The sequence below is a fragment of the Bubalus kerabau genome, chromosome 21 (genome assembly GCF_029407905.1).
Source record: "Bubalus kerabau isolate K-KA32 ecotype Philippines breed swamp buffalo chromosome 21, PCC_UOA_SB_1v2, whole genome shotgun sequence".
NCBI lineage: Eukaryota > Metazoa > Chordata > Mammalia > Artiodactyla > Bovidae > Bubalus > Bubalus kerabau.
Window position 1 is genome coordinate 62403704 of NC_073644.1, and position 18684 is coordinate 62422387.

An 18684-nucleotide genomic window follows, 5' to 3' on the forward strand; every position below is an offset into this window, starting at 1 on the left:
ACCAATGGAAAGGTGACCCTGTCAGGGGAGGCACACTGACTGAAGCCGCCCATGCGGCCAGGGACCGCAGCAACCACTCGCGTGAGCTGTTTTACAACAGGAGGTCCGGGTAAGGAACCCGGAACTAATAAGCCTCCACCAACCGGAAGAGGTCAGGAAAGGTCAAAGGGAGACACCACCTGTCCGACCACCTCCCAGAATCCTTCTCTCTGGCATCCATCTTGGCTGAATTAGGCGTGCACCACCAGGAAGGACTCTGAGTCAGAATGATTCGCTAAAGACAACCCAGAAACTAATCCCATCACCATAAAACCTGAGACTGCCAGCCATGTGGTAGAGCTGTTCTCCTGGGTTCCCTTCCCCTACTTCTCTCCACCTGGGTGCCTTTTCCCAATAAAATCTCTTGCTTTGTCAGTACATGTGTCTCCTCAGACAATTCATTTCTGAGTGTTAGACAAGAGCCCAGTTTTGGGTCCTGCAAGGGGTCCCCCTACCTGCAAAAAGATGGATTGTTCTATAAGACTGATGTTTACCATTGAACTATTTATATGGTTAAAAGCTTAGATCCCTGCTCATAGCATCAGATCAGATCAGATCAGTCGCTCAGTCGTGTCCAACTCTTTGCAACCCAATGAATCACACCACACCAGGCCTCCCTGTCCATCACCAACTCCCGGAGTTCACCCAGACTCATGTCCATCGAGTCAGTGATGCCATCCAGCCATCTCATCCTCTGTCGTCCCCTTCTCCTCCTGCCCCCAATCCCTCCCAGCATCAGAGTCTTTTCCAATGAGTCAACTCTTCGCATGAGGTGGCCAAAGTACTGGAGTTTCAGCTTTAGCATCATTCCTTCCAAAGAAATCCCAGGGCTGATCTCCTTCAGAATGGACTGGTTGGATCTCCTTGCAGTCCAAGGGACTCTCAAGAGTCTTCTCCAACACCACACTTCAAAAGCATCAATTCTTCGGTGCTCAGCCTTCTTCACAGTCCAATTCTCACATCCATACATGACCACAGGAAAAACCATAGCCTTGACTAGACAGACCTTTGTTGGCAAAGTAATGTCTCTGCTTTTGAATATGCTATCTAGGTTGGTCATAACTTTCCTTTCAAGGAGTAAGCGTATTTTAATTTCATGGCTGCAGTCACCATCTGCAGTGATTTTGGAGCCCAGAAAAATAAAGTCTGACACTGTTTCCACTGTTTCCCCATCGATTTCCCATGAAGTGGTGGGACTGGATGCCATGATCTTCGTTTTCTGAATGTTGAGCTTTAAGCCAACTTCTTCACTCTCCACTTTCACTTTCATCAAGAGGCTTTTGAGTTCCTCTTCACTTTCTGCCATAAGGGTGGTGTCATCTGCATATCTGAGGTTATTGATATGTCTCCCGGCAATCTTGATTCCAGCTTGTGTTTCTTCCAGTCCAGCGTTTCTCATGATGTACTCTGCATATAAGTTAAATAAACAGGGTGACAATATACAGCCTTGATGAACTCCTTTTTCTATTTGGAACCAGTCTGTTGTTCCATGTCCAGTTCTAACTGTTGCTTCCTGACCTGCATACAAATTTCTCAATAGCATAGACAACATTAAAAATCTGAAAGTAAAAAGTAAAAGTTTAAAACTTAGAAAAGTACAGATAAACTAGCAAGAGAAAGTAAGTCAATTATGAAATCAATAAAAAACACAGGCGTTCACTGAAGGGGAACCCCAAGAGCCAATAGACACATGAAAAACACCTGATCTTACTGTTTATTAGGGAAATGGAAGTCACGACAGCAGCAAAATATGATTTTCACATAATCGGCATACCTTAAAACTCTGATAATGTCAAGTCTTAGCTAGAACGTGGTGAATCAAAACCTCTCCTACTGGGCTTGTAGGAATGTAAATGTTTGCACTGTTTAGAGGAGCAGCTGGCAATTTCTAGTGAAGCTGAGCTCTGCCTGTGTTTTGATCCTGCCATTCTACTTACAGAATTAAAATCTATTTAAAAGACCTGAACATATGTGCAGGTGAGCATACCAGCGTGATCATTCTAGCCTTTTTTGAAAAAGCAAAAACCAGTGAAAAAATAAATGTTTATCAATATACACAAGGAACACCTTACTATGGCGCTTTTATACAGTAGAAAGAAATTTAATTAATTCCATTCAGAACTGATAAATCTTAAAATCTAACATTGAGGTTAAAAAAGGAAGGTAAATCGTATTATGGTGTAAATCTTAGAAATACACAGAGGAATTGTGTTTGTTATTTATAGATAGTGAATATGTATAAGGTTATAAATCATAATGAGAAGGATGTGCATGGTTTCCTCACGAGGGGACAGGTCGATGGTGAGAGAGAGATTTTTAATCCTTTTTGTAACACTTTATATAAATTTTATTTTTATGTATTCAAAAATCTATATAATAGAGTGTATTACTGTTTACATATTCACATTTTATAATAAATGTGTATGTAAAATCCCAAAGTAAATATGGTGAAGCGATGTTAAAATCTGGGTGGTGAGCACATTGCTTTATTGCTCTTTGTACTTTTATCATGTTTGAAATCCTTCATAATTAAAAATAAATATATGAAAGACTTCTTTTAAAGTAAAAAATATCACTTGCTCCTGGTACTATCAAGAACTGAGTAAGCACAGGGCATGTTTTAGTTTAGTATATATATGTAATAGAAGGCGGGGCTGCTTTTTTCCCAGCTCTGAGGAAGCAGTTAAAAACCAGACTGAGTAATAATATGTTCTTATCATCTTAAGTTGCTTCTAAAATACTGAAAACCAGATATCTTTAAAATGGCCATGTCTAAAATAATATTTATCTTTTCTTTCATATGTGTAAGATTTAATTTGGATTTACCCCTGTACTAAATCTGTGGTCCTGGGTTTATGAAGTAAAGATTATGAATTTATACTTTGTATATACTAGAAGAAATGTAAGCATTCTAGGGAAACAAATGTGTGCCTATAAATCACTGCTATTTACAGAATGAATACTATTCATTAGTAACTCAATAGCCAGTACACTAATACCAATGTTTTTTTTTCTTTTTTTAAAGACAATATCCTTAATGCTTAGAATGGTGAATAGCACTTAGTAATCAATTAGTTATTAATTTTTTATCAAATAAATGAGAGAATGAGTGAGTGGGAACATTATTTCATTTGACCTTCAGATCTTAATGAAGGTATTAATCTCTATGAAGTTAATGAGGTTTTTCTAATTTACCCAAATTCACACCATAAATCGTTGCTTCTTTCACAGTGCCCCTTGGACCATCCTCCAAGAGAGGAATAAGGGTTCCCATCCTACAGAACAGGGTTCCTGTGGATGTATCGGCAGTAAAATCTCCAATCGGGCTGTTTTTTCTAGCAGGTAGAGATACTGTGACCTCCGGAAGTGGGTTCTCCTGCCTCTTTCCTACAGATTAGCGGTGGGAGAATCTGAAGATTTTCTCTTTGGAGAGAGAGTCTGCCCTCATCTCTGTATTCAGTTCTTCTTCTCAGTTAAGAGAAAACTAAACACAAAATTCAATCGCTCTATCTTCCATCATTTCATAGAAATATATCTCCCTGAGGAGCTCAGTACGTGTGCACGTAGTGGGTAACTGAGGCTGTATGATAAAGGACCAATAACTTCTCTTCATCTCATATGTGAATCTCAGGTTAAGTGTTATCCTGCTAAATGGCATTCAGTTTGTTAATGCAAGTTTCAGGCCTGTGTATTTTAGTAGTAATCTTTCTATTCTCAAGCCTTTAAACAGATAATTATATATTTACCTTGGTCAAGAAGCAATGTAGTTCAGTCTGTAAAGAATCCGCCTGCCAATGCAGGAGACCAGGGTTCGATTCCTGGGTCGGGAAAATCCTCTGAAGAAGGAAAAGGCTACCTGCTGTAGTCTTGTTGCCTGGAGAATCCTAGGACAGAGGAGCCTGGCAGGCTGCAATCTATGGGTCCCAAGAGTCAGACACGACTGAGCAACTCGGCACACACAAATATGTTTACCTTGTCTAGTGAGGACCAGCCCAAGTGACACGGCAGGGTGAGATAGAGGCTGCTCACCTGCTGGGGGAGAGAGGAGAACGGGATCACAGGTGGGGGAAAGGGGCTGAAGATGGAAGCTCTGCAAACTGTTCCACTCTCCAGGTAGGTCCTTGCTGGGCCTTTGGTGGGAGGCCTCTCACCTAAGACCAAGAAGGACAGGTGGCTGGCTTTGGTTCTGGGGTCTCTAGACTGAGGCTTCGTGACCGTGGCTCTCGAGAATCTAGCGAGGGGATGACACGTGCTCACAAATGACTGTGATGTGACGTGTGATATGGCAGGACACAGAAGGCCCCTGTGCGGAAAGGAAGAAAATGATTAGATTTCCTTTCAGGAGAGAATGTGTGGGTCACAGTACCAAAAGACTTGGAGATTAAGGTGAAATTTCTCATGACTGCTAACAATTTGGCAGCGTTTTTGACGTAAGGAGAAGAAATGGGATAAAAAATGCAGTTATCTCAATCAAAAGAGGCAATTAAATATATATGGCCTGCATCAAAAAATGAGTGTTATGAACAAACTGAGGATTATTGAGTGTGGATAAATGCTTTCTCTTATTGTGGGAATCCTGGATAATCACATCTAAAGCATATTTTCTCTGTAAATGTGATCTCTCCAAGCCAAGACATATGTTCCCCAGAACTGAAAAACATGTACCGCCTGACCCATTGTAAATTTCTCCACTTCATTTTAAATAATTTTATTAATAATTTTGCTATATTTGTAAAAAAAATTCCTGTATGAATGATTCAGCAATATGATTTTCTTAATACACTGCGAAAGGGAAAAGCACAGGTTGGACTGTCAATAGCTAAAAAGTACTTTTGTCTCTTAATACATACACTGTAAGAGGGAGAAGCAGCATAGAGTAGAAGCTATTAGTTAAAAAAATAGTTTTGGTAAACGAAGTGGGAGACCGGGTCTTGCCGAGTTAAGTGCTTGAATTCCATCCTGCACAGGCTTCCCGCATCTGATTGCAAGTCCAAGAGTGCCATCTACTTCCCATTTTCTGTACAAAATTCCAGTGTTTGGAAAACAACACAGAATGATCCAGAAAACAAAACTCTGACCTCAGATTTATGATTTACATCTGCAAAATAAAGTAAGTATAACAAGAAAAATTTAGTCATATAATCTTTTATCTAAAATACATAATTCTCAATGTTTTCTATTTCTAAATCAGCAATATCTTTTGCTCTTTTTTAAGAAGATAGGTGTCTGGTATAGGTTGCTGGAAAAAAATTAAGTCTTACATATTATGACACTTTTAAAGCCATATCTGAATTTTAAGTAATTTTGGGATTTTTTTTTTTTTTAATGTGATCTCTAATGGTTGTCACTGCTTGGAATTAGATTTCCGGAAAACTTGCTCCTGTACTATGTTTATCTTTGAGATCAAATAACTCTTGAGTTGCCAGCTGTTAATTGTCATTAGTCATCTTTACTTAAATTCATCATATGTTTAGAAACAGCACCCTTTTCTAGATGATTTCTCCTAATAAAAGTAACATAGCAATTTCTTTTGATGGATTCCACTTTTATTATTCAGTGTTCTTATTCAATTTGATTTTTAAGGGTATTGATGTGTGAGGAAGAAGTTTGTGGAGTAGAGCCAACTCAGTTACTTCTGAGCTTGGCCCATGGTCACGGTGCCCTAATTGATATGAATCAACAGTTTCCATTAGATGGAGAATTTTATTTTGTGATTAAAGGTATTATTTCATAGGTAAACATTTTGAGTCCTGACGAAGAAGTTCAGGACTGTAAATGTTTTTAAGGAAAAAACAATAATTGATTTATTCCAGATCATTATTAGCTACTTAATAAATAACATTGGGAGGAGGGCACAGCAACCCACTCCAATCTTCTTGCCTGGAGAATCCCCATGGACAAAGAAGCCTAGTGGGCAACAGTCCAAAGTGAAGTCATTTGGTTGTATCCGACTCTTTGCAACCCCATAGACTGTAGCCTACCAGGATTCTCCGTCCATGGGATTTCCCAGGCAAAAGTACTGGAGTGGGTTGCCATTTCCTTCTGGGTCACAAAGAGTCAGACACGACTGGGCGACTAAGCACAGCACAGCATATACCACTGGGCTTCCCTGGTGGCTCAGTGGTAAAGAATCTGCCTGCAATACAGGAGGCGTGGGTTCAATGCCTAGGTTGGCAAGATCCCTTGGAGGAGGAAATGACAACTCACTCCAGTATTCTTGCCTGGGAAATCCTAAGGACAGAAAATCCTGGTGAGCTACAGTCCATAGGGTCACGAAAGAGTCAGACACGACTTAGTGACTAAACAACAATATACACCATCACATCTTGGGAACCAGAGATACAGAGGTGAATAAATTGAGAGCCTCACTCTCATGGGGACGTTAGAGAAGGGTGTTCAGATAATAAAATCGTCAATAATCAAATGAATTTTACACTTTCAGATAGTTTTGAGTGCTCTGAGAAATTACAGCCCAGTGACATGAGAGTTACAGGTCAGGAGGAATGGATAATTTACAGTGGGAGCACTCAGAAGACTTGTCTGAAAATATGAGGCAGTATCAATATTCAGAATTGCACCAAAACTCATATAACTAACATCATTGGTGTGAGAACTTAGAAATTCTTATTTTCTTCTCTACAGGATGAATGCAAGAAAAAAAATGGGAACTGACATAAGGAAAATTTGGGATTATAGCTTGGTGCTATTTTTGCATTGGATTTAACACTTGGCACAATTTGAAATTAGAATGTTTTAGCAGTCTTTCAATTACCCCTTTTGGGGTGTGAAATGATTCTTAATTATGTTATTTAAATCACATGTAAGTGGCTAGTCTGAGGTCTTTGGTTTATGTTGACTTTGTGTTTTAACTAAAAGTCTGATACTGTAACATACTTAAAGTCAGGTGAATTTAGATAATCGATATAAAAACATATGTACTATTTATTTTTCTTGTTTTAGTTATCTACTATTTATGCTTTCCTTCAAAACAGTCTTTTACCCTGACTATTTTTTGAGCATAAAAAACAAACTGAAATTAATTGCTATTGACCACACCTACTCCCTGATAAGGCTATAAGGAAGGTTCTACTGTTCATCTGCTTGTGCTTGGTATCTGTGAAGTTTCTAAGTGAAACAATTTGCTCTTCAGTCACTAAGTTTTGGACTCTTTGTGACCTCACGGACTGCAGCACACCAGTCTCCCATCCTTCACTATCTTCCATTGATTGCAGAAACTCAAGTTCACTGAGTCAGTGACAATATCCAACCATCTCATTCTCTGTCACCCCCTTCTCCTCCTGCCCTCAATCTTTCCCAGCATCAGGGGTTTTTCCAATGAGTCATCTCTTCACACCAGGTGGCCAAAGTATTGGAGCTTCAGCATTAGCAACAGACCTTCTAATGAATAATGGCTGCTTGTAAATTCAATTCTGTAAGATTCATGGCTTGCATTCTAAGGCAAGAGAAGTCTAAATTAAGCCCCAGCATTTTTAATAGATGTTGAAATTGCAGGTTTATAAAAATCATGCTGCAGTCCTTTTATGAAAACCAATAACACATTCTATATTTTTCTTGGCTGATAAGAAAATTGTAGCTAGTCTCCAAAATAACTGTAATCCATCATGTGGAAATTGGAGGTTTCAAAGGGAAGATTGATCCAGTATTTTCACTTTTGCAGGCAGGATGAAGTTATTTGGATCCCAGAGAAACTAACACAAAGGCAGATTCTGGTTTAAGAGAATATGATGTATCATTTGACACAGATACTTCAGAGGAGATGCTCTATCTTTGGTAGAGTAATTAAATGAGATGATCTCATGATGAAATGTATTGCTAACTTATTTATACTATAGATGATTGCTATAAAAATTAAATTGAAAAACTTGCTGAGTTCTTTGCTAACATCTTGGCTTTCTGTGCATCACTGCTAAACAGAAATACAACAACAGAAAGAAGAAGGAAAGAATGGCTTTATTACTTTCCAGGCAAAGAGGGAACACAGTAGCCTAGCGCCCCAAGAACTGTGCCCCTCTCCCTGGTGAGTAAGGAGAGGTTATATAATCAGGCAAGGTTATGTGATAAGGATTAAGGCAGTAACAGTAACTTTGCATTCTTTCTGCTGCAAAGTTCCAAGAGGAAGAGGTTGCTGACAAGATTAGAATGTGTAGAGTCATGCAAAATGCCAGGCTGGATGAGTTACAAGCTGGAATCAAGATTGCTGGGAGAAATATCAACAACCTCAGATATGCAAATGATACTACTCACATGGCAGAAAGCAAAGAGGATCTAAAAAGCCTCTTGATGAGGGTGAGTGGAGAGTGAAAACATTGGCTTAAAACTCAACATTAAAAAAAACTAAGCCCATGGTATCCAGCCCCATCCCTTCACAGCAAATAGAAGGAAGGGGAGAAGGTGGAAGAGGTGACTGATCTCCACGTCTCAGGCTCTAGGATCACTGCGGACAGTGACTGCAGCCCTGGAGTTAGAAGACGATTGGTTCTTGACAGGAAAGCTATGACAAGCCCAGACAGTGTAGTAAAAAGCAAGGACCTCACTTTGCCGACAAAGATCCGTGTAGTCAAAGCTATGTTCTTTCCAGGAGTCATGTATGGATGTGAGAGCTGGACCATAAAGAAGGCTGAGCACTGAAGAATTAACACTTTTGAACTGAGGTGTTGGAGAAGACTCTTGACAGTCCTTTGGACAGCAAGGAGATCAAACCAGTCCATCTTAAAGGAAATCAACCCTGAATACTCATTGGAAGGACTGATACTGAAGTTGAAGCTCCAACACTTTGGCCACCTGATTTGAACAGCTGATTCATTGGAAAAGACCCTGATGCTGGGAAAGACTGAGTCGGAGAAGGGGGCAACAGAGGATGAGATGGTTGGATGGCATCACTGATTCAATGGACATGAACTTGGGTAAGCTCTGGGAGACAGTGATGGACAGGGAAGCCTGGTGTGATGCGGTCCGTAGGGTCCCAAAGAGCTGGACATGACTTGAGTACTGAATACACAACACAGAGTCTTGGGTGGTGAGTCTTCTAATCTTAATGAGCTTCCCTGGCCTTTTAAATCTTGCCCCAGGTAGTTTCGTTGCTGGAGCTCCCTTGATTAGCAACTGATCTGCCCCTTGGAACTCAGGAAAAGTCATGGAGGCTGGAGTCTTGCCTGCAAGAAATGCAGGACATGTCGGGAAGTCCAATAGGGTACTGCTCAGCATCAAGTTGATATAAGCCATCTAGTCGAGTTATTCAAGTTTATTCTGCTCATTACTATTCTCTCTCTCTCTCTCTCTCTGTCTTTCTGGATACAAGTCTTCAAAAAGTAATGGAAAATAAAGTAAATTTAATTATAGGATATTAATGCCAATTATATCTTTCAACTGGAAGACACTGTATTTCCTTTCCATATGGTAAATTTTATAAAAGAACAAAGGAATAGTTCAAACAATACTTGAATGAACAGTAATTGAATTTCACGCCCCATTAGCCAAATTTAAGGATATTCCCATTGTCTCAGAGCACAAAGCGTGGATTTCATTATATTCAACATAGAACAATATCCTTTAGAATGGGCAACTTTCTGAATTTTGAGAGACTGTGGGTGTTTATGAGTGCTCAGTTGTGTCCGACCCTATATGACCCCAAGGACTATAGCCCAGCAGGCTCCTCTGTCCATGGGATTTCCCAGGCAAGAGTACTGGAGTGAATTGCTGTTTCCTACTCCAGAAGATGTTCCCAGTCCAGGGACCCAACCTGCGTCTCCTGCAGCTCCTGCAGTGCAGGTGGATTCTTAGCCTCCGAGCCATCAAGGAAGCCTGCTGACCTGATCTTTGAGAGGCTAAATAAAGACAAATATATTTTTTAAAAAGCAAGTTTCTTTCTGACAGTTCATCTCAAATAGCTGCTGGTAAAATTAAACTCCACCTAACATTCAACTTTCCCACACATGACCCTGAAACACATTAGATAAATACCTGTACTTTTCAGCATTAGCAGTAATTTGGAGGTAAAATAGTTATGCTTTAACTCAACTCTCTGAGTGTCCACGTTGTGTGTGCATGTGTATGTGTTAGAGGTTGAATCACCTGTAGTCACCTTCTTCTTGGTTTTCATGGTAAGAAAATAATTGGCCCTTGGTCTTGACAGAGCAACATTCTACTCCCCCTACGGGGGAGCCTGGAGGGCTGCCATAGAGGGAGACACAACTGGAGTGACTTAGCAGCAGCAGCAGCAGCCTCTAGAACTGAGAGAAAATAAGTTCCTGTTGTTTAAGCTACTCAACCTATGGCAATTTGTTATGGATGCCCTAACAAACTAATACAGATTTCATTGATCCTTATAGAAATCTGGCCTTCCCTGGTGGCTCAGACGGTAAAGAGTCTGCCTACAATGCGGGAGACCCAGGTTCGATCCCTGGGTCAGGAAGATCCCCTGGAGAAGGAAATGGCAACCCACTCCAGTACTCTTGCCTGGAAAATCCCATGGACGGAGGAGATTGGTTGGCTACTGTCCATGGGGTTGCAGAGAGTCAGACACGACTGAGTGACTTCACTATCACTATAGAAATTCAAAACTTTTCCAACTTCAAAACTTCCTCTATTTTTGAACCTATATGATTCACTTTTATCACACAATTTTTTTCTTCCTCTTGAGAATCAGGCTTCTTAACTTGTAGGCCATTTTACCTGTATTTCCTCCACTTTTAGTCAATTATTCAATTCGTTTCAATTTGCATTCTACCTCAAAGGTATTGAAACTTTTTTCCTTTCTTGTCTCCAGATTTTAATCCTGACGACCACTCTCTCCTTTCTCAAATGCTTCCTTAACTTGTTTTTTATAATATCATATTATGTTGATTTTCTCTCCACCTCTTACTGATGATCACACCATCTTCAGCTCTACTGGGCTCCTGTTTCTCTTTGATATTTGTTTATTTAGAGTTCAAGCCACGACTGTCTTCAATTCTTATTTTACTTTCCATGCTCAGCATTTCAAAGTTCTAGTTCAAGTTCCTGGGCTTTAAAGTCATTGGGAAAATAAACTAATATTCTAAAATGACCTATTTAAGCCAGGACTCATTTTCTGTCCTTCCTGACCTTTCTCCTATTCCTGTGAATGACAGCATTGTATATTCACTTTCCCAGATGAGCAACGTGTCGACCCTTACTCCTTCTTCTCCCCAACATCTCCCATTAAATAGTTCAGTACTTTTGGCTTTTCTTCTTCAGTAGTTCTATACTTTTATACTTCTCTTAATTACATCTCTACTATCTTGATTCCCTAACTTCCAGTCTTGACAGACACTGCATTTATAGTCATCAGTTTGAAGCATTAATATGACTTTAAAGTTATCCTACCTAAAATCTTTCAGAGGTACAAAGGCCCAAATTATTTAGTATGATATATAATGTCCTTTCTGGTTCTGTCTATGCCACCAAGTTTAACGCTTCTCTTTCCCCAGCCTTCATAGTCTATTTTCAAGGGGAATCTGTTTAACACAATTTCACGTTCTCTGATCTGGTCCATTTAAAATGTAATCCCTTTAGTCTGCATCCTCCTCCCTAACCCTTTGCTTAGCTAATTGGTATTCATCCTTCTGGTCATAAATTCCACATTTTCATTTTCTGTAACTTCCCAGAGCATACAAGACGGAATTAGGTTCGCTTCCTATGCAATTCCTTGGGATTTTATGCTGACATGTTTCAGTATTTAGACGGGGAAGCAGTCATGGCTGCTTTGAGGTGATCATTTGTCAGTGGTCTTTCAGTTTACATCAATTTCTGGACTTCTTAAGAGACAATAAATAGCTATTAAATGAAATAATAAGTCAATGCTTGAGTTTTGCATTAGAGGATATTTCTTACGCAAAACTCATGCAGCTTGTAAAAAAAAAAAAAAAAAACACATCTATTTTCAACATTTCCCTACCACACAGCATGGAGCTTGGCATATTATAAATTTTCAAGGACAATATGAACTTGATAAAAACAAAGAAACCCTAATAAATATAACTATTTTAAAATTAGCTTCCCTGCTTCTATGTTAACAATGATATATGTTGTTAGGAAATAATTGACAACATATTTTGGGAGAAAATTATTGAGAATTAGCAGTGACATTTCTTAAACACTCTACTCTGGTGTTCCATTAATAATACCCTAGACACAATCTTATTGTGTTCTTTTCCTCTGTTTTGACTTTGTCAGTCTTATATTTGTGTCTCCTAACATGTCATTGTAGATAAAATAAATAGCAACAAGTCTCTTATATGACTTCAAAAATCCATTTTTCTTAAGTAGAGTCACGTTCATAAAACTAGGCTCTTTATGATGGGTAAAGAAAATTGCTAACTTTAAATCTTAACATAAATTCAAAGAGCTAGGGTGTGTCAGTGACATCCATGAGAAAATGTTTTACAAAACAATGTAAGTCTTCCAATAAAAGAAAAAGAAATGTATTTACTTAGCTAAAAACATGTTATAAAAATAAAATACACACCAAAAATAAATACTATAAGGTGTGGCAGCAATAGATTCCAGACTTTGAAGGAGTGAATGAAGACAGAATGATAGTCAGCAGCCAAAAACAGTCAACAAAGAAGCAGCAGGAAATGCTAAATATTTGCAAAGCTATTTACATACACGAGCAATTGAAACTACAGGTGGGTTTTTGCAAAACCTTTGAGATGCAGTTAAGTTTCTAAAACTCTTAAAGTCAAGTTTCTCATTGGTGAGATTGGTTTAGTAATAATTGCTAAAATCTCAGAAAATCACAAAAAATTGTGAATATCAAACTAAATAATCTGTGGATGCTCTTAAAAAAAAATACACATTGAAGAAACAAACATTGTCTACTATGGGCCAGGATAACAGGCTAAATTATGGGAGTAAGGGTGAAAAACATCTGCTGCTGCTGCTGTTAAGTCGCTTCAGTTGTGTCCGACTCTGTGCGACCCCATAGACAGCAGCCCACTCAAGGCGAGAACACTGGAGTGGGTTGCCATTTCCTTCTCCAATGCATGAAAGTGAAAAGTGAAAGTGAAATCGCTTAGTCATGTCTGACTCTTAGTGACCCCATGGACTTCAGCCTACCAGGCTCCTCCGTCCATGGGATTTTCCAGGCAAGAGTACTGGAGTGGGGTGCCATTGCCTTCTCTGGTTCTAGAGGCTAGAAGTCTTGAGATTAAGATGTCAATAAGACTGGTTTCTTCTGAGTCTGCTCTGTTTTCTTGGCTTTGTAGCTGGCCGTCTTTCTCTGTCTTACTTGTTCTTTTCTCTGTGTATTTCCGTGACCTGATTTCTTTTTCCTATAACAACACGAGTTATATTGGATTAGGATCCATCCTAATAACCCCGTTTAACTCAATCAGCTATGTAAAGACCCTATTTCCAAACGCAGTCGCATTCTAAGGTACTGGGGGGTAAGACTTCATCATATGAGATTTGTGGGGACTCGACCCCACCCACAGAACATTCTGTTGGAGCTATGTTTCCTGTAAAGGGGAAGGAGTTGGAGTCAGAGGAGAAAGAAGGGAATCAAGAGGGAGTGAAGTCCCCATGGGAGATAGAATAGAAAAAGATGCAGATGAGGACCGGCCATCGAGGAGGGGTCGTTAAGGTAACAGAAACCAAAATCCAGATAGATGCAGGTGCCTTTAGTGTGCAGAGGTACTGGAGCTCGATGGTTGTTATCACTGCAGGAAGAAGAACTATGGTAGAGGAGTTGGGCTGAAATTTTGAGGAAGATCTACTGGGTGGGAAAGAGGCTAGAAAACAATAAAGCAAGATGTTGAGAATATTGACAAGAGACTACAGTAATGAACCTGGGGCCTCTGCTAGCTGGGGAAGGGACTAAAGATAGGAAGTAGTTAATGGGAAGGTATTAAAGCAGGTGTTGAGAACTTGAAGCTCTCATGATTTAGTATTGATTCTTTTGAAAAATAAAATCTATGGGATTTTGCTTTTCCTAACTCTTATTATTAGCTAAATCTATCAGTGTTTTATCATCTTCAAACATCATTAAACTCTCCATATAAGAAAGCTGTTTGTTCTTTCATAGAGGTTAATACAATCACCCAGTACCTCCTTTTATATCAGGTATGGCTTATTTACAGTACAAAGCATATTTGCTTACTATCTTATGATGTTTTGAAAGACATTGCCCTTGGATTTAAGAACATAATACTTATTTTGAAGGAATAGAACTGAGGGTTAAAACGTCCATGACTACTAATGAAAATTGTTTTTTGCAAAGGATGAGAGATTGCAGAGGGCACCTACAAGTGGAAAGCAGAAAAATAATTTGTTAAGAAATCTCTGGAACAGAAAACAATGGTGGGTGTGGGGTGGGGAATAAATCTCCCTTGCAAGAGCATCAAAGTAAATAAAACGAGAGCTAAAGAGAGTGACATAATTATGGCTGGGTTGTAAATGTCTATTTTAAGTCTGCTTCATGTAGTTTAAACTGTTTTTCAGCTCCTTACTTGTAAGTTAGTACTGCACAATTATTAAAGTATGTTAAAATTCATACCTTTAAAGCAAGAAAACTAAGATATGAATTTATTAAGCATTTAGGTCAAGTGCTGCTGCTGCTGCTAAGTCGATTCAGTCGTGTCCGACTCTGTGTGACCCCATAGACGGAAGCCCACCAGGCTCCCCCGTCCCTGGGATTCTCCAGGCAAGAACACTGGAGTGGGTTGCCATTTCCTTCTCCAATGCATGAAGGTGAAAAGTGAAAGGGAAGTCGCTCAGTCGTGTCCGACTCTTAGCGACCCCATGGACTACAGCCCACCAAGCTCCTCCACCCATGGGATTTTCCAAGCAAGAGTACTGGAGTGGGGTGCCATTGCCTTCTCCATTAGGTCAAGTAGTGTATTCTTTAAAATAAAATTTATTTTCCAAAAGTACAGCTAGTGTGTCATGTGATACAAAAACCCCACTGATGATTCGTCACTTTGACCACCTTCACTGCTTGCTGACCACTATTGCTCAGATCAGATCAGATCAGTCGCTCAGTCATGTCTGACTCTGCGACCCCATGAATCGCAGCACGCCAGGCCTCCCGGTCCATCACCAACTCCTTGAGTTCACTGAGACTCACGTCCATTGAGTCAGTGATGCCATCCAGCCATCTCATCCTCTGTCGTCCCCTTCTCCTCTTGCCCCCAATCCCTCCCAGCATCAGAGTCTTTTCCAATAAGTCAACTCTTCACATGAGGTGGCCAAAGTACTGGAGTTTCAGCTTTAGCGTCATTCATTCCAAAGAAATCCCAGGGCTGATCTCCTTCAGAATGGACTGGTTAGATCTCCTTGCAGTCCAAGGGACTCTCAAGAGTCTTCTCCAACACCACAGTTCAAAAGCATCAATTCTTCAGCACTCAGCCTTCTTCTCAGTCCAACTCTCACATCCATACATGACCACAGGAAAAATCATAGCCTTGACTAGACGAACCTGAAGAGGAACTAAAAAGCCTCTTGATGAAAGTGAAAGTGGAGAGTGAAGAAGTTGGCTTAAAGCTCAACATTCAGAAAACAAAGATCATGGCATCCGGTCCCATCACTTCATGGGAAATAGATGGGGAAACAGTGGAAACAGTGTCAGACTTTATTTTTCTGGGCTCCAAAATCACTACAGATGGTGACTGCAGCCATGAAATTAAAAGACGCTTACTCCTTGGAAGGAAAGTTATGACCAACCTAGATAGCATATTCAAAAGCAGAGACATTACTTTGCCAACAAAGGTTCGTCTAGTCAAGGCTATGGTTTTTCCTGTGGTCATGACCACTATTGCTGGTGTGATGTAAACTCACAAATGTCTCTCATGAAATGTGAGTCTTCCTTCAATCTCCTGACTTCTCAGTTTCACTCCTGCTCCATCTGTCCCTTGATGACAAAGAAATAAGTTATTTGATGATTTAGAAAATGGAATTAAATGAATTGTACATGGTTATGCTAATCCAGTCTTTACCTCAAAGAGTTCCACTCTTACATTCCTCACCCTTTTCAGATTCCTTTCTCAGCTACATTCCTTCAGCCTTCCATGGATGCAAGGATCCTGCTGAGATGGACTTAAGTGGAATCTGAACCTCAGAGTGAAGTAACTTTTCAGCGTCAGTGTTAATTTTAAAGGTCAGAATTTGGGTTCAAATTTAGAATTTAGATTCATCAGCTGGACTCATTCACATTTGCTTTATGGGGACCAGTTTGAGCCGATGGAAAATCTGTTTTGGGACAGATGGAGAAAGCCAGGTAAAATTCAGTAAAAAGAGGATGACGTAGGGATCCTCCTCACAGCTTATTTGAAGGGAAGCAATCCAGTTCTGGTCCAGTTCTGAGGCTGAAATAATTGTTTTGTTCATTTGAAAAGTCTTAATTGAATGTGTACTAGGTCCTAGGTATATGCTAGAGCCCTGAGATATGGAATAAAGCAAGCGCTATTCCTGACACTGAAAAGGCCGCAGTCTAGTCAAAGATATTACTTGGTTTGAACTTACTGGTTGCCAAGGCTCAATCAATTACACAATTGTAGTGGTTCATATTGGAGAAGGAAATGGCAAACCATTCCAGTACTCTTGCCTGGAGAATCCTGTGGACAGGGGAGCCTGGTGGGCTGCCATCTATGGGGTCGCATAGAATTGGACATGATCGAAGTGACTTAGCAGCAGCAGCAGCAGCATCAGTGGTTCATATGTATCTTGGGAGGAGTAAGCTGTTAGCAATACTATAAGAATTAGGGAATCTTCATAAATAAGATTAGAACTGACTTTGAAGTATAAATTGGCTAGGTATGAAAAAAGGAAAATATTCCAGGCAAAGGGAATAATACAAAGACACACAGAGAAGTATATGACTGTTCCAACATAGTTTAAATCTGCTCTGAATACGGAAGGTCTTTGCCCCATGATTTTTCTCCAGAAAGAAATAACTAATCTTTATGTGGCCTTTTAAGATTAAAGAAGTCCTTAAGATAATTCAGTTTTGAAGAATTAAGCATAGCAGAAAAGGGAAATTGTTGGGATGCTACATAATATTGAAAAAGTATATGTCAAATGATGAAATGACATTTTCAAACAAGCATCTTCAATTGTATTGTTTTATAGTAAATTACATCAAGTATGCAGCCATGGGGCTTCCCTGGTGGCTCAGTGGTAAAAGATCCGCCTGCCAATGCAGGAAACTTGGGTTCGATCCCTGGGTCAGATCCCCTGGAGTAGGAAATGGATATCCACTCCAGTATTCTTGCCTGGAAAATTCCATGGACACAGGAGCCTGGCGGGCTGCAGTCCATGGGGTTGCAAAGAGTCGGACATGACTGAGCATGCCCACATGCACGTTTCCCTAGAAATTCTTGTCAGTGGAGAAGGCACTGGTGTAAATCTGCATGACAACCTTACTCTTGTTGTTCCTGACAACCTCCCACAACTGGTCTCCCCTCAGACTTCCAACATATTCTTTTATCTTTAGCTGAAAATGGTATTTAAGGTGGTAGCTTGGGCCATTTTGGGAGTTATAAAAGGTTTTTCTGGCTAAATCTTATGTATGCAGAAGGTAAACAAGTTATTAAACTTATTATTGTTTTGACAGGAAGGCCTGGCGTGCTGCAGTTCATGGACTTGCAAAGAGTCAGACATGACTGAGCAACTGAACTGAACTGAACTGAATATGTCTTTATTATAGGTGAGTCTCAGCCAAGAACCTGGAATTTCCTGGAAACAAAAACATCTTTTCCTCCCCTACAGACACATTACAGTCAATAAATGTCCTTTGAAGAAATCAGTGAACTAACATAACACTCACTTTACTGTGGTTTTTAAGCGTTGAATAAAATTTAATTAGTGTTACTTTGTTCTGAATTTTCCAAATGTCCTGTAAATGTGTTATCATACCTTCATAATTTAAAAAATAAAAAGAAAAAAGAAAGAAATATAATTACAAAGAATAAATTCAGTTAGGAAATTTTTGAAATCTTGCTGGCAACTTAGAAGAAAATGAGACAAAGATATGATTTAAATTGACTTCCAGAAATGGAACCTTGGTGTCACAGATGCCTCAATTGTAGGTCTATATTTTGCATTTATTACAAGACTTAAAAGCATGCATTTTATATTTCTTCTTTCATGGTAAGATATAACATGTTCTTAAATTCTTATTCAATAATAATACAAAATATAAAGATGGTATTCTTGATGCTTTATTTCCTTGGTTAAAATTTAATTTTTGGTCCGCACACCAGGTGATTTGGACTAAGCTAATAGAATTTTCTGAGGTTGTTTAATTCACTTCATTAACACAAAATAGCCATCTACTAAGTTCTCAGTTTTGCACTACATCAATACAAAGGTGAGAAAGACACAATAGCAGTTACTTCAAGAAACTGATAATGTAGTCAATGAAGCAGGATGTATAAAAGCAAATAATTACATTGCAAGATAATCAACACCCTCAGGTAAAAACCCAGAATACTGAAAAAATATTCTGTATCAATAATAAGGAAACAGAAAACTATTTTATCTTATGGTATTGAGAAAGAATAAGTGAGTCCTGTAAGAATAAGTAGGACTTCAAATAATAAAGGAAATTTGGGGAAGACATGCAAAATTGAGTTAACAGCAAAACAAATACATTTAATGATTAATTAA

At 39.3% G+C, this 18684-nt stretch overlaps 1 long non-coding RNA gene across 2 annotated transcripts; it reads left to right on the forward strand.

Annotated features, from left to right (window-relative positions):
* Nucleotides 1–3791: 3791 nt before the first annotated feature.
* LOC129636056 (uncharacterized) lies at nucleotides 3792–18168 on the forward strand. Of its 2 annotated transcripts, none has more exons than XR_008706604.1 (4): nucleotides 3792–4152; nucleotides 5007–5149; nucleotides 8639–8963; nucleotides 17630–18168. It is a non-coding gene; the product is annotated as an uncharacterized LOC129636056 (long non-coding RNA). The 2 variants fall into 2 exon arrangements; XR_008706605.1 differs by lacking the exon at nucleotides 17630–18168 and adding an exon at nucleotides 16066–16148.
* The last annotated feature ends 516 nt before the right edge of the window (nucleotides 18169–18684 follow it).